General features: G+C 45.3%; 1 pseudogene; it reads right to left on the bottom strand.

The window, feature by feature from the left end:
- Window positions 1–476: 476 nt before the first annotated feature.
- LOC118637014 lies at window positions 477–1525 on the bottom strand (annotated as a pseudogene).
- Window positions 1526–13460: the final 11935 nt, after the last annotated feature.

Below are 13460 nucleotides of genomic sequence, written 5' to 3' on the forward strand. Positions count from 1 at the left end.
TCTCCAAGGTGTGTCCTTTCCCTGACATCAAGATGGTGATATTTTGCCCTGGCCGGTTTGGCTCAATGGTTAGAGCATTGGCCTGCGGACTAAAGAGTCATTGGCTCAATTCCAGTCAAGGGCATGTACTGGGGTCTTGTGGGAGGCAACCGATAGTGTCCTCTCACAGCGATGTCTGTTTCTTTAATGAAAAAATATACTCAAGTGAGGATTAAAAAAAAAGATGGTGATATTTCGATTTATGCAGAATTTACCTTTTGGTTTTCTACCATTTTACAGTTATAGAGTGTTTTAAAAATCTTTTTTTTTTTTTCAAACAGAAGCACGCTATGATAGTTAATTTTATTTGTTCAAGGACTCATACTGCAAGCATTAACCCCAGCATGGGTTTTGATTCTGTGAGCCCGAATTCACATATTTAGGAAGAGAGAAGCAAACCATGACCCATGTACATGGGTAGGAACTAAAGGCTCGTGGTTAATCACACTGTAGTTTCTGAATCTCTGCAGCCTGGGAGCCTGAAGTCACAGGTCTTTGAGGTCCTTCTGGATGTTCCACAGGGTATCTGCGCTCTTCTTGAGTTGAGCAACCTCATCATCCTTCAGTTTCTGGTTGATAACACTGGTTAATCCCCGAGCATTCAAGATATATGGAAGGCTCAGGAAGACTTCGTTCTCAATGCCATACATCCCCTTCACCATCGTTGACACTGGATGAGTCCTGGATAGATTTTCAACATGGATTCAGTGAGATCAGCCACACTTAATCCAATAGCCCAGTTGGTGTATCCTTTAGTTAGATGACTTCATACGCACTTTCAACCACCATCTTGTGCACTTCATTCCAGTTCTCACTGTCATTGTCTGTCCCCATTTCTGGATTCAGTTCCTGCAGAGAAACACTGGCCACATTCACGCCACTCCACACGGCCACACTTGAGTCACCATGCTCTCCCAAAATTCATCCATGGCAGCTGCTGGGATGAATGCCGAGTTTTTCAGACATAAAATAGCGAAATCTAGCAGAATCCAGATTACAGGCACTTCCAATCACACGGTGCTTGGGTAATCCACTTAGTTTCCGGGTAACAAACATGAGAATATCCACTGGGTTAGAAACCACAATTATGATGCAATCAGGACTGTACTTGATGATCTGAGGAATAATGACGTTGAAGACATTAACATTCCTCTGCACCAGGTTGAGACGACTCTCCCCCTCTTGCTGGCGAACTCCTGCAGTGACCACCACAATCTTAGAGTTGGCGGTCACAGAGTAATCTTTATCGGCCACAATTTAGGTGTCTGAAGAAATCAGCTCCCATGCTGCAGATCCATCATTTCTCCTTTGACTGTATCTTCCAAAACATCCACAAGAGCAAGCTCATCAGCCAGAGACTTTCCTAGAATGCTGATGGCACACGCATGCCAACTTGTCCAACACCCACGGCAGTAATCTCATTGTTTGGGATTCCTGCCTTTTCTTCTGCAGCCGGTGCAGTCAGTTTTTCCTTAAGAGTTGCCATTGTGCACAGGGGAGAGAAGGCTTCCCGGAGCGTAGTAAGAGTGGCGCCGAGACAACGTCTGCTGCGTGCTTCTGCTCCGGCGCAGGATCCGCTAAAAATCTATTTTGAAAGTCAGCAGTTCTACCTCAATAGAATTGATTTTTTTAAAAAAATGAGCAATGTTTAGGAAATCTTTAAAAAGTAGTATAATTAAAGAGAAGACTAAAACATTTTCCCTTGGTTCATTAACGTGCACGCTAGCTTTAGTTAATATATAATTAAAACATTGCAACCATATCAAAAGAAATGACAAAAGAAAAAAGTGTTCACCTACAACCCAATCAGCCCAATACAAGTGAACAGACGGAAGATGAGACAGTAAACTGGTACATTGCAGCATTTTTCTTTTGAAGGAGAAAGGATGGGAGAGTAGGACTCAAAGACGACCTCATACCACAGACCTTTTCCACCTTTCCAGGGCATTTGGGGAGTAGGGGCTGAGGTCAGGGCCACACACAACCTATCTCAGAAAACTCTTGATGGAGCTGGGCAGACACCATATCAGTTAATTTTATGTGTCAACTTGTCAGGGCCACGGAGCAGTGATTTGGTCATATGTTATTCTGGATGTCTCTGTGGGGGTGTTTTCGGATGAGATTAATGTTTAAATTAGTGGACTTCGATTAAAGCAGATTGCCCTCCCTAATGTGGGTAGGCATCACCAATCAGTCGAAGGCCTAAATAGAACAAAAGACTGGGGGGCCCCAACGGAGTCCCTCAACTTCTCTCAGCCTACAGCGCTTTGTAAACACTGCTATGTGATGTCTGGTGTAATAGTTACTTATCACATTTCCTAAATTAATAGTAAGAGCTAACATGTGAGGACTTTATATGTGCCAGGCTCTGAGCCAAGCACACATTATTTCACTAATCATTCAACAACCCCATGTGGTAACAAGTAGTATTGTCCCCATTTTACAAAGGAAGGAACTGAGGTATTGAGTATTTAAGTCACCTGCCTTAGGACACAACTGGGGTGCAGGAGAGCTGGGACTTACACCATGGTCTATCAGGACAAGAAATGCTCTCCCTAATGCTCAGCTCTGTGACCAGGGGGAGTTATTTAACTGCTGTAAGTTCTGATATTCTTGCATGTACCGTGGGATACCTGTCTCTCTCCTAAGCCTGTAGTGAGGATTCAGAAAATCACATTTGGAGAGGCATCTCACATGGTCCCTGGTGTGCACTCAAAGAGACCAGTGGAATTTCTACTATAGATCCCCTACATCCTGCACCACCAGCCCCGTGGCACAGGGGGCACTCTAATCACATGTGCAAATAGGGGGAGCAGTCAGATTTGCTGGAAATCAATGACCGATCTGTCACATTCATCAAAATCTCATTTTAAGAAATATATTCCTCCTGAATAGTCAATGAATTTGAACAATTTAAAAAAAAATTTTAATTGTTGAAAGTATTAGATGATCCCCTTTTTCCCCATTGACCTCCTCATTCCTGCTCCCACTACCCCATCCCCCCGCCTTCCCCAGCCTGAACAATTTTTTTTTTTTATCCTCACCCGAGGACATTTTTCCATTTTTTGTTCAGATAGAGCGGGAGGGAGAGAGAGGAAGAGAGAGAGAAAGAGAGAGAGAAACATCGATGTGAAGGGACACATCGAGTGGCTGCCACTCGCATGACCAACCAGAGCCGGGGACAAACTGCAACCGAGGTACGTGCCCTTAGCGGGAACCGAACCCGGGTCTCTCTGTACCGCAGGCCGATGCTCCAACCGCTGAGCCAAACCGGCCAGGGCAGCCTGAAGAATTTTTAATGTTAACATTTTCAATATGTTAAATGCATATCTTCTTGAATATATATATTTATGATATGTTAGACATTTTCAGAGTCATTGTGCATAAAAATATAATGCAAACCTTTTGACAAATCAAACATTCCTTAGAATACAGATGAAATATATCGCATATTTAAAAATAGAGCTGTAAGACTGTATTAGTTTGCTAGGGCTGCCATAACAAAAGACCGTCCACTGGGTGGCTTAAACGAGGGAAACTCGTTTTCTCGCAGTAATGAATGCTGGAAGTCTGGCGTGAAGGTACTGGCAGGGCTGGTTTCCTCTGAGGTCTCTCTCTTTGGCTTGTAGACGGTTGTCTTCTCCCTGTGTCTTCACATCATCTTCCTTCTGTGCCTGGCTGTGTCTTAATCTCTTCTTCTTATGAGGACACTAGTCATATGGGGTCAGGGTCCACTCTAATGACCTCATTTTAATTGCATCTTTAAAGCCCTTATCTGCAAATACAGTCACATACCGAGGTAATATTTTATATTATATTCACAATAAAATATATTCCTATTTATTGGACATTTTCAGTCATTGTGCATAAAAATATATTTATATTCACTATGTTTGAGAAAAATACATACATGAGTATATTCATACTCCCATGAATGAGTACTTGAGACAAGCTTTCAGTTAACTGGTTATTTTGGTAAATTGGACAAAGTGACCATATGGTGAATTGATACTTTGTGGAATTTCTGAGAATTAACAATTGGGCGTATTGATTTAGAGCTGATGTAAAGCTTGGGTGATCAAAATCTGATGGGACTCTGCACCCCCAAGAATATCACGCTGTTACCTGAGAGAAAAGCACCCGGAGCCATGGTCACCTGCTGAAACCATAGCAGCAATGGGTGCGCCGACAGGCAGCCAGCAAGGGGCACTCTAAGGAAAGAAGGTAAGAGGGGCACTTCTGAACCTGGGGAAGGCCCGTTGGGTGGGTTGCTCCCCCGAGGGAGTCCAGATCCTGGCACATGTCGTGATGGTAGGGGAGGAAAGGAAAGATAACCCTGTTTCTCAACTTTGCATCGCCTTTCCTTTTCCCAAATCTCCCCCAAGGAGGCCACATGGCCATCTTTGTGTCGCAAACGCCACTTGCAAGTCACCCCAGTAACAGAGCCTTAGCAGTGTAAGCTCCTCAATGTGGAGGCCCGAGTCCCCGCCTTCATTCAACAGTGAAAACCCAAGGACATTAGTGGTGAACTCCTTTCTCGTCCACATCCGTGTCAAAATTTAGCTACATCTCCCTCCCTCCCTCCCTACTGTCTGCCCATTAGCCCTGTTGAACAGGTGACCCTCCTTTTGTCCCCAGAATCAACTCATCTGCCTGAGCCCTGGATCTCATCCCTTCTCCCTGGGCTCCGCCACATCTCAATCTGTCAGTTATCTAATCCTCCCCCCAGGGACCCCTCCCCTTTATCTTCAGCCACAATCTCTCCCTTCGTCCTTTTCTACGAACCTTCTCTGAACCCTGACTCTCTCCTCATTCCCACCAAACTCTATAAAATAAGCTGCAACCCTCACTGTCTCCACCCTATCGCCTCACTTTTCATTCACATGCCCAGGTTTCTGATTCCCTCCAGCACCTACCCCACACATGGCAGGTGCTCAAGGAAAGATAGCTGGATTAATTACTGAACTGAGTAATGAAATAATTCTCGAGAATAAATGCAAGGGGTGTGCAGGTGCAAAGAAGACATTGTTCTTGTGTTTAGGAGGGAGCCGCGGAGTTACTGAGACAAAACAGAAACGTGAGAAATATCACCAGAGCTATATTGTGAGCAGGACAGAACCCTTTCCAGTGGAGCCTCCAGAGTCCCCTGAGCTAGAGGAACACCTTCCAGTTTCCACTCAGTGCTTATTTGAGTGCCAACCAATCATGCACAGACCGAAGGGGAACCCAACCACTCTGCCACCACTTGTGGTTCACATAAAATGAATGCGTGTGGTTATTTTGGGACCTCTTTTGCTGAAAAGAAGGAGGAAGATGTCTGTAGACAGGCTCTGTGCAAAGGATGATGCAGAAGAGAGTGGGAATTGGTGTAGGGCCTGTGGGACTTCCTCGCTGTCTGGGGGACTAAAGTCAGAACCTGGTGGCCCTCCCTGGCAGTGCACCTGAAGTTTCCATAGCAATGAAGGATATGCGGACGGGAGGCAGCCAATCGATGTCTCTCTCACATAGATGTTTCTCTCTCCCTCTCTCTTCCTTCCTCTCTCTCTGAAATCAATAAAAAATAAATAAAAGGAGAGACAGAGTGAGAGGAGGGGCATTTACATGGCCATACTCCTAATCATGGTCAATACCCGGCATTGATTATTTGGAAAGATGTAGCAAAATCCTTGGGACCTCATGAATGAATTAGAGTCACGGGAACTCTCCTATGGCGGGAGGAGTGATTCTGGAGAGATTCACAAGCTGGAGCCATTTTCATCCTCCTCCCGACCTTGGGAGGCTGCTCAGCCCAGAGTCCTGAGCTCTCTTTTTACCCCCCCTCTCCTTGCCTGAGTCCCCACAGAAGGACAGCAAACAACGCCATTCTTTCTGCTGCAGAATAGTAGTCACATTTTCCAAGGCTATCTGGCAAGTTATGCCTGTGCTCAAGAGCTATTGCTAAGAAAAATAAAGCCAAAGAATTTCTCCAGCCTTTTATCAGTTAATTACAAACCTACTTACAGCCTTCACCGGTCCTTACACACACACACACACACACACACACACACCATCATACTCTGCTCACATTTCACAGGTTGGGGCAAAATCTTTCTGTAACTGCAAAGCTCAGAATTGCTAAGTGGTAATATTAGCTATAGTCTTGTGTTAGCTCTAATCACATTTAAACATTTAAGCAAGATTACATAAGCTAGCACTTATATCAATTGTGACAGCCCTGTGGGCACCCCAGAGGGTGGATGACTGCAACATTTAATCTGGTTTCCTATTGGTTGGTAATTTAATTCTCCTACAACGGTAGCCAATCATCTATCAATCTTCAAAGCTGCCTTTAAAATCAACCCAGACTCTATTGTGGGAAAAGTTAGTGAATGGTTGCCTTATGTTTCTCATAAATTACCTCTTGTGAAAGTCAGGGGTCATTCTGGAAACTTTTGAATCTCATGATCTTATTATTATTTTTTCTTCTCAATTTGGATTCAGGGTGCATATAATCACAACGTAAGGATCTTAGGCATCCCATATAAGAAATCACAATTATTTGATGTGTGTGTGTTTTGGTTTTTTTTCAACCTCACCTGAGGACATTTTTTTTAATCCTCACCCGAGGACATTTTTCCATTTTTTGTTCGATAGAGTGGGGGGGGGAGAGAGTGAGTGTGAGAGAGAAACATCGATGTAAAAGGAACACATCGAATGGCTGCCACCCACACGACCAACCAGGGCCGGGGACAAACTTCAACCGAGGTACGTGCTCCTAGCAGGAACCGAACCCGGGTCTCTCTGGACCGCAGGCCGACGTTCCAACCGCTTAGCCAAACTGGCCAGGGCTTTTTTTTGCATTTATCTTCAGATAGAGCAGAAGGAAGAGAGGGAGGAAAAGAGAGAAACATCAATGTGAGAGAGATACATTGAGTGGCTGCCACCCACACGACTCCAGCTGAGGCCGGGGACAAACTGCAACTGAGGTACATGCCCTTATCAGGAACTGAACCTGGGACTCTCTGGTTTGCGGGCCGACGCTCTAACTGCTGAGCCAAACCGGCCAGCACAATTATAAAACTACCTTACCAATTTATTTGGAATAACATGGTGTGAGTATAAGTTGTATTGAGTTTCAAATCCGGTGATAGAAAAGAAAATTAGGCTCACTTCAATCTTTTCATATACCTTGACTGCTCTGGACTAGTATATTTAAAGTCAAGTAAAATGTGCATTATGTCTATAATATCTGCACCCCAAGGGTCAGTCAGCTCTGCCTCCAAAGGCCCCTGGCACATCCTGGGAAGTGGGAGGCTTTATCCTGCATCTCTCCAAGTGCCCACCCAGCGCGGGTGTTCCCCTGGCTCTTGCAGCTCTGCACTGTCCACCTGCTGAGCTCCGCCCGGTCCTAAGACCCGTCCCCATGCAGAGGATGCTGCTCCCTTCCCGTGGGCGCCCGAGGGTGGATGAGGGCAAGCATGTTTCTTCCACTGGCCTCTTCACCCTCAGTCACCACATGTGGTCTATACCCTGATGTCTGCGTAACCAAAGGGGATTACAGTGAAAATTAAAACCCCACATGAAACGGAGGCTTTTCCTGTGAAGACAGCGTGGAAGTTCGACCTTTCTTAGATGACGCCCTCTGTTCGACTTGCTCTCTGGGCAGCAGACCTCAGTGCCCAAGAACCTTTCCGAACAGATGTTACAAGTCTCCCTCCACTTTCCAGGCACCCCTTAAACACAGGGTTGGTGCAGCCTCAGGATCCACTCCCTCTCTTAAGCAATTAATTTTCTCAACTATTGAGTTATTCCCTCTAAATAATGATCCCAACATGAGCATGAAGAGGTGAAGGAGTGAACATCTGTGTGCAAAGGTGGTGTATTTGTTTTTTCTTTAACAGTTCAATCGAATCACACAACAGGATTTTGTTTCTTCACTTACACTTTCTGACTACTTTTATGATGTTTACTTTTGTAGTTTGATAGGTTAAGATTTCTGTAATATGATCAACAGCCAGCACTATTCTAGGAAGCTTGTGAATCAACTGCTGAGCAGATTACTTCCTGGGAAGAGTGGCGGTTGGAAGGATCTTAACACAGGAGCAGGGCAGAGAGGTCTGAAGGCTCTCAGTGAAGACCTGCTCCACCACAAGGAAGGGGAACCCCACCCTGAACCAGCAGAACAGAGTTACCTAGTTTATGTAACTGGGGAGTCCAGAGGGAGCTGCTGGCTTCAGGCACAGCTGGTTTCAGAGACTCAAACTGAATCATCAGGACAGTGTCCAATTTCTCTCTGTGCTTCCAAACTCTGCTTTCCTTTTTGAGGGTTTTTATTCTTGAGCAACTCAGTTTACCCTTAGCATTGGATACCCAGAAAATAAGTGCTTCTTATCCAGAAGGGTTCTGTGAGGTTGACATGGGTCATGTGACACCCACCCCTAAACTGTGACAGGGGACGTGAGGCTGTTTCGCTGGGCTCAGTCATGGGCAGGCAGAGGGGTCAGTGCGGTGGGTTTATTTTTTATTTTACTTTATTTATTTATTTATCCTCACCCAAGGACATTTTTTCATTTTTTGTTCAGATAGAGTGGGAGGGAGAGAGAGGAAGGGAGAAAGAGAAACATCGACGTGAAAGGGACATATCAAGTGGTTGCCACCGGCACAACCCAACCAGGGCCGGGGACAAACTGCAACTGAGGTACCTGCCCTTAGCGGGAACCGAACCCGGGTCTCTCTGAACCGCAGGCCGATGCTCTAACCGCTGAGCCAAACCGGCCAGGGCCAGTGCAGGGGGTTTAGACAGAAATGTCATCTTTATCAGATGGTTGGGCGAAGGTCTGATGGAGCATGAATGTCACAGCTACAATTGCCCACTGCATGAAAAGACCATGAGCTAAGACAGAGACAGCAAAACATGCTGGGCATCCAGAAAAATCCACTTTGTTTAGACAGCAAGAGGGAAGCCAAAGAGATACACTGAAAGGGCACTTAATACCAGCCTGGGCATTTCCACCTGACCTGGAGGGTCCATGCAGGCTTGTGCGGGGTGATGAAGTGTGGGTCCCCAAGTCAGGAGGGCGCTTGGCCACTGCTGTTTGCACAGACGTGTGTAGAGATGATGGAAGTGGGAGGCTAGTACAGGAGCGTAAATTACAGGTAATGAAGCCGGACCTGAGGTGACGGCAGTACCATCAGAAAGAACAGGAATTCCTCTGATGGGGAACTGTATGATACACTGGTTTTGCGTGGAGGCAAAAGGAATTAAAGATGGTGAAAGAATGATGATGCCGTTAGTAAAACTAGAAAGTGAGGCAGAAGAGTCTATTTGGCAGAGCTGTTGCTTAGAAATGGACATACTGCTAACTGGGCAAGCAGAGAAAGGGAGCAGGCAGGTGGAGAGGGGCGACTGGAGCTTAGGTGAGGGGCCAGGGACAGAGGTCTCAAGAGGGGAAATCTACAGTAACTCTGTAGTTGGAAACATGAGAATTGCAGGATCAACGAAGGAGTGTGCATAGAGGTGAGCTGCAAGGCACAGAACTCTGGAGAACGGTGAGGTAGGCAACAGAGAAGGAAAAGCAATCAAGCAACTAATCACTGGGTGGAGGGAGAAAGTCGAACCTACTTAAGTCTAACAGGAGGGAAATTATACTTCCAAAGAGAAAATGAATTAGACTTCCATGTTCAACATTAATTCCCAGTGTTGGTTCTGTAACCTTCATTTCATATTCTCCTTGTTCCTTTTCCCAAGTGAACTCGCAAACTAAATCCAATGAACAGCTACTGAGGCTACAGATTTATGGCTTTCTTAGTACCAGTTCTTTCCACCCTGGTCTGAGTTGTATCAGTTTGAGACTTGAGCTTCCTATCATTAGTAGTAACATATTCTTTTTTGGGTCTTCTCTCATTTCTCTAGAATAAGGACCAAGTATAAAAATAACAGTCCAAACACCATTGTTCTGCAAACAACTAAACTGCTGATTGGCAGGCGGTATCACCATGTCGATGTGAGGACAGATACACAATATGAACTTGGCACATGAAGGGCAGGGTGGTGGGCCAGTGTATGAAGTACACAAATGGGAGTGTGTGATCACCAGCACATTTAAGTTGATAACTGCTTGTCCCTGAAGCCAAGGGAGAAGACATTTAGAAAGTTTCTTTTATTGTTTCTCCCCTTCCCCCAAATATTCTTTTAGTTTTGCTATTTCCCAGATCTTGGACTTTTTTTCTTCAATCTATACATTCAGGGTGATCTATGAGACCTCATCATTCACTATCCACCCTATCCTCTGCCCCTAACCCTATATATTTAGCTGCCTATTATATTCCTTATAACCAGGGTGGTCAGGCTTTGTATGGGAAAAGCCATTGAACAGGGACATGAGTTACATCATAGGAATCACTTTTGTTTTGAAGTTAAAGTGAAAAGTTAAAATTATAACCACTGATTCCAATGCTGTATAACTTATATACGTGACATTTTCTGGCAGGTGGCAATTAAATCTCTAGTTCTAATAAATTAGTGTATTAAAAAACTTTTCCTACAGAAAGCATTTTAAAGAAAAGGAACCCTTTCTGATGTGCACAGGGCACCGATGGGCTGTGCAGGCCTTGACTCCACCAGGAGGCCCCCAAGGACCCGCACATCGCTTGTCCAGTCTAGGTCCACGATGGCTCTTACTTCCACCCCTTCCTTTCCAGCTCACTGCTACTGCCTGAGTTCAGACCCTCCCACCCAGTGTCTCTTGCCTGGGCCACCTAATGTGGCCGTCCTCATCTCTTTGCCTCACGTTTTGCTCCCCTCGGGTCCATCATCCAGATGGTCAGAATCTAAGATGATTTGAGCAAATGGCTTCACTGTTTAATGTCTCATTGCTGACAAAATCCAACTTACACTCCTGAATATGGTATAGACTCTCCTGCCTACCAGTCATTTGCTACATACACCCTACCTATGTCCCAACCACCACATTTGATACAGTTGCAAGTATTTGTCTAGAACACCTGACAGATTGCCCAGTGGATTCCAATTCATCCTTTAAAAATCAACTCAATGGTCCCCTCATGAAATCTTCCTTGATCAACCCCGGCAGAGTTCACCCTTACCTCCTCTGTACTGCCACTGTGGCTTATTTACACTTTTATTATTGTACTTCTCCCGACTTGCAATTATTTTTGCATGTCTTTCACATTATGAATGAGTGAGTAGCCTAAGGTTATGGATTGCATTTTATTGATGTGTTTGCCCCTAGTACCTAATAGTACAGTGAACCTCGGTTCTCAAACTTAATTCGTTCCGAAAGGCTGTTTGAGAAGCAATTTGTTCAAAACCGAATAATTTTTTTTCTATTAGAAATCATGTAAATTGAATTAATTCCAGACCCCCAAATGATTCCGTTTTAATCTTTCTTATATATAGTACATGTCTAATCTATAAATAAGCACTTTAAAAACAAAAATGACATAAAATGTAAATGAAAATTTAACAAAAAGGAAATGAAATGTACAGTAAAAGATGGAATTTTATGTACACACTAGACCTTACCTTTAATGCTGAGAGCTACTGATGACTGAATATGGAAAGGGGGGTGGAGAGATGGCTGGATGAATGGTATTGTTCGGGAGACCCCTTCCACAAAAACGCCAGGTGGCTGTTCTGGGTTTCTTTCTGTTTTTTCTCTTTGCTCCACTAGGACCTGCTTCAGGCTCACTGAGCCTGTTTCACTAAAAACGTACCGAGTGGTTTGTTTTTGCCTCTGGCCTGAAGTGAAACTCTGCATTGTCATTGAACATGTTTTTCACTTGGTTTGCTACTTTTGGCAGGGTGATATTTCTCAGTAAAACTTTGCGTTTTTCCGCATTTCCTGAGCACCTCCTCCTCCTCCTCCTCTGAAGAGAGCTCCTCAGCTTCCGTCTTCTGCTTTTCCCTCTGAAGGTCTTGGGATTTCTCAGTGGTCAGCTCAGTGCTGTGCTCCTCCACCAGCTCCTCCACATAATCACCGTCCACCTCCAAGCCCATGGACTTGCTCAGAGACACAATATGCTCCACAACAGACACAGCCTCATCCTCAAAGCCCTCAAAGTCTCTTTCAGCAACAGGCCCAGGCCACACTTTCTTCCAGGCTGATTGCTTGGTCCTAGAAGACACTTCCCCGCCATGCTCAAGCAAGTGAGGATATTAAAATGTTCCTTTCAACCCTGGCCGGTTTGGCTCAGCAGCTAGAGCGTCGGCCCACGAACCAGAGTCTGGGGTTCGGTTCCGCTAAGGGCACATACCTTGGTTGCGGTTTGTCCCCGGGCCCGGTTGGGGTTGTGTGGTGGTGACTACTCGATGTGTCTCTCTCACGTTGATGTTTCTCTCTCTCTTCCTCCCTCTCTCCCTCCCACTCGGTCTGAAGATAATGCAACAATGTCCTTGGGTGAGGATAAAAAATAAATAAAATAAAATATTCCTTCCAGAACTCCCTGAGGGTTAGTTTCACAGGTCACCTCAAAACACCTCTGAAACAGTGCCTTTGTGAAGAGTGTCTTAAAATTAGAAATGCCCTCCTGGCCCACGGCTGTGTGGGAGGAGCTCAGTTAGGTAGCAAGAACCTAACTGGTGAAGCTGTGCTCCTCCACCAACTCGGCCTCCACACCTGGAGGGTGGGCAGGAGCATTGCCCACTATAAGAAGTGCCCTGAGTGGCAACTGTCTTTCTTGGAGGTATTTCTTCACACATGGGGCAAACACTTCATGAATCCATCAATAAAAAAATCGCCTGGTTACCCAAGCTTTGTTATTAACCCTCCATACCACATTCAACTTGTTCTACATGACATTCTTTTTCTTGAAAACTCGCAGGTTTTCAGAAGGGTGGAGAGTACAGGCTTCAATGTGAAGTCCCCACTCGCATCTCACACAATGACGTCGGCCTGTCTTTCACTGGCTTGTGTCCTGGCCATGACTTCTCCTCCTGTGGGATGTAGGTCCTCTTTGGCATTTTCTTCCACAGAGGCCTGTCTCATCGCAACTGAACACTTATTGGCCTCTATGTATTCTTGAAATTCTGTCACAAAATTATCAGCAGCTAATTTGTTAGAACTGGCAGCTTTCCCATGCCTCACTACACTATGGATGCCACTACTTTTCTTTTTTGACCCTCACCCGAGGACATTTTTGCATTTATCTTCAGATACAGCAGGAGGGAGAGAGGAAGGAAGATATATAGACAGAGACATCAATGTGAGAGAGACACCTCGACTGGCTGCCACCCACACAACCCCAACCAGGACTGGGGACAAACTGCAACCAAGGTACGTGCCCTTAGTGGGAACTGAAGCCGGGACTCTCTGGATCACGGGCCGATGCTCTAACCAATGAGCCAAACCGGCCAGGGCCCACTTTTTTTCCTAAATGTATCGAACCACCCCCTATTAGCCTTGAGTAAATCACTTTCAGCA

The sequence above is a fragment of the Molossus molossus genome, unplaced genomic scaffold, assembly GCF_014108415.1.
Source record: "Molossus molossus isolate mMolMol1 unplaced genomic scaffold, mMolMol1.p scaffold_m16_p_1, whole genome shotgun sequence".
NCBI lineage: Eukaryota > Metazoa > Chordata > Mammalia > Chiroptera > Molossidae > Molossus > Molossus molossus.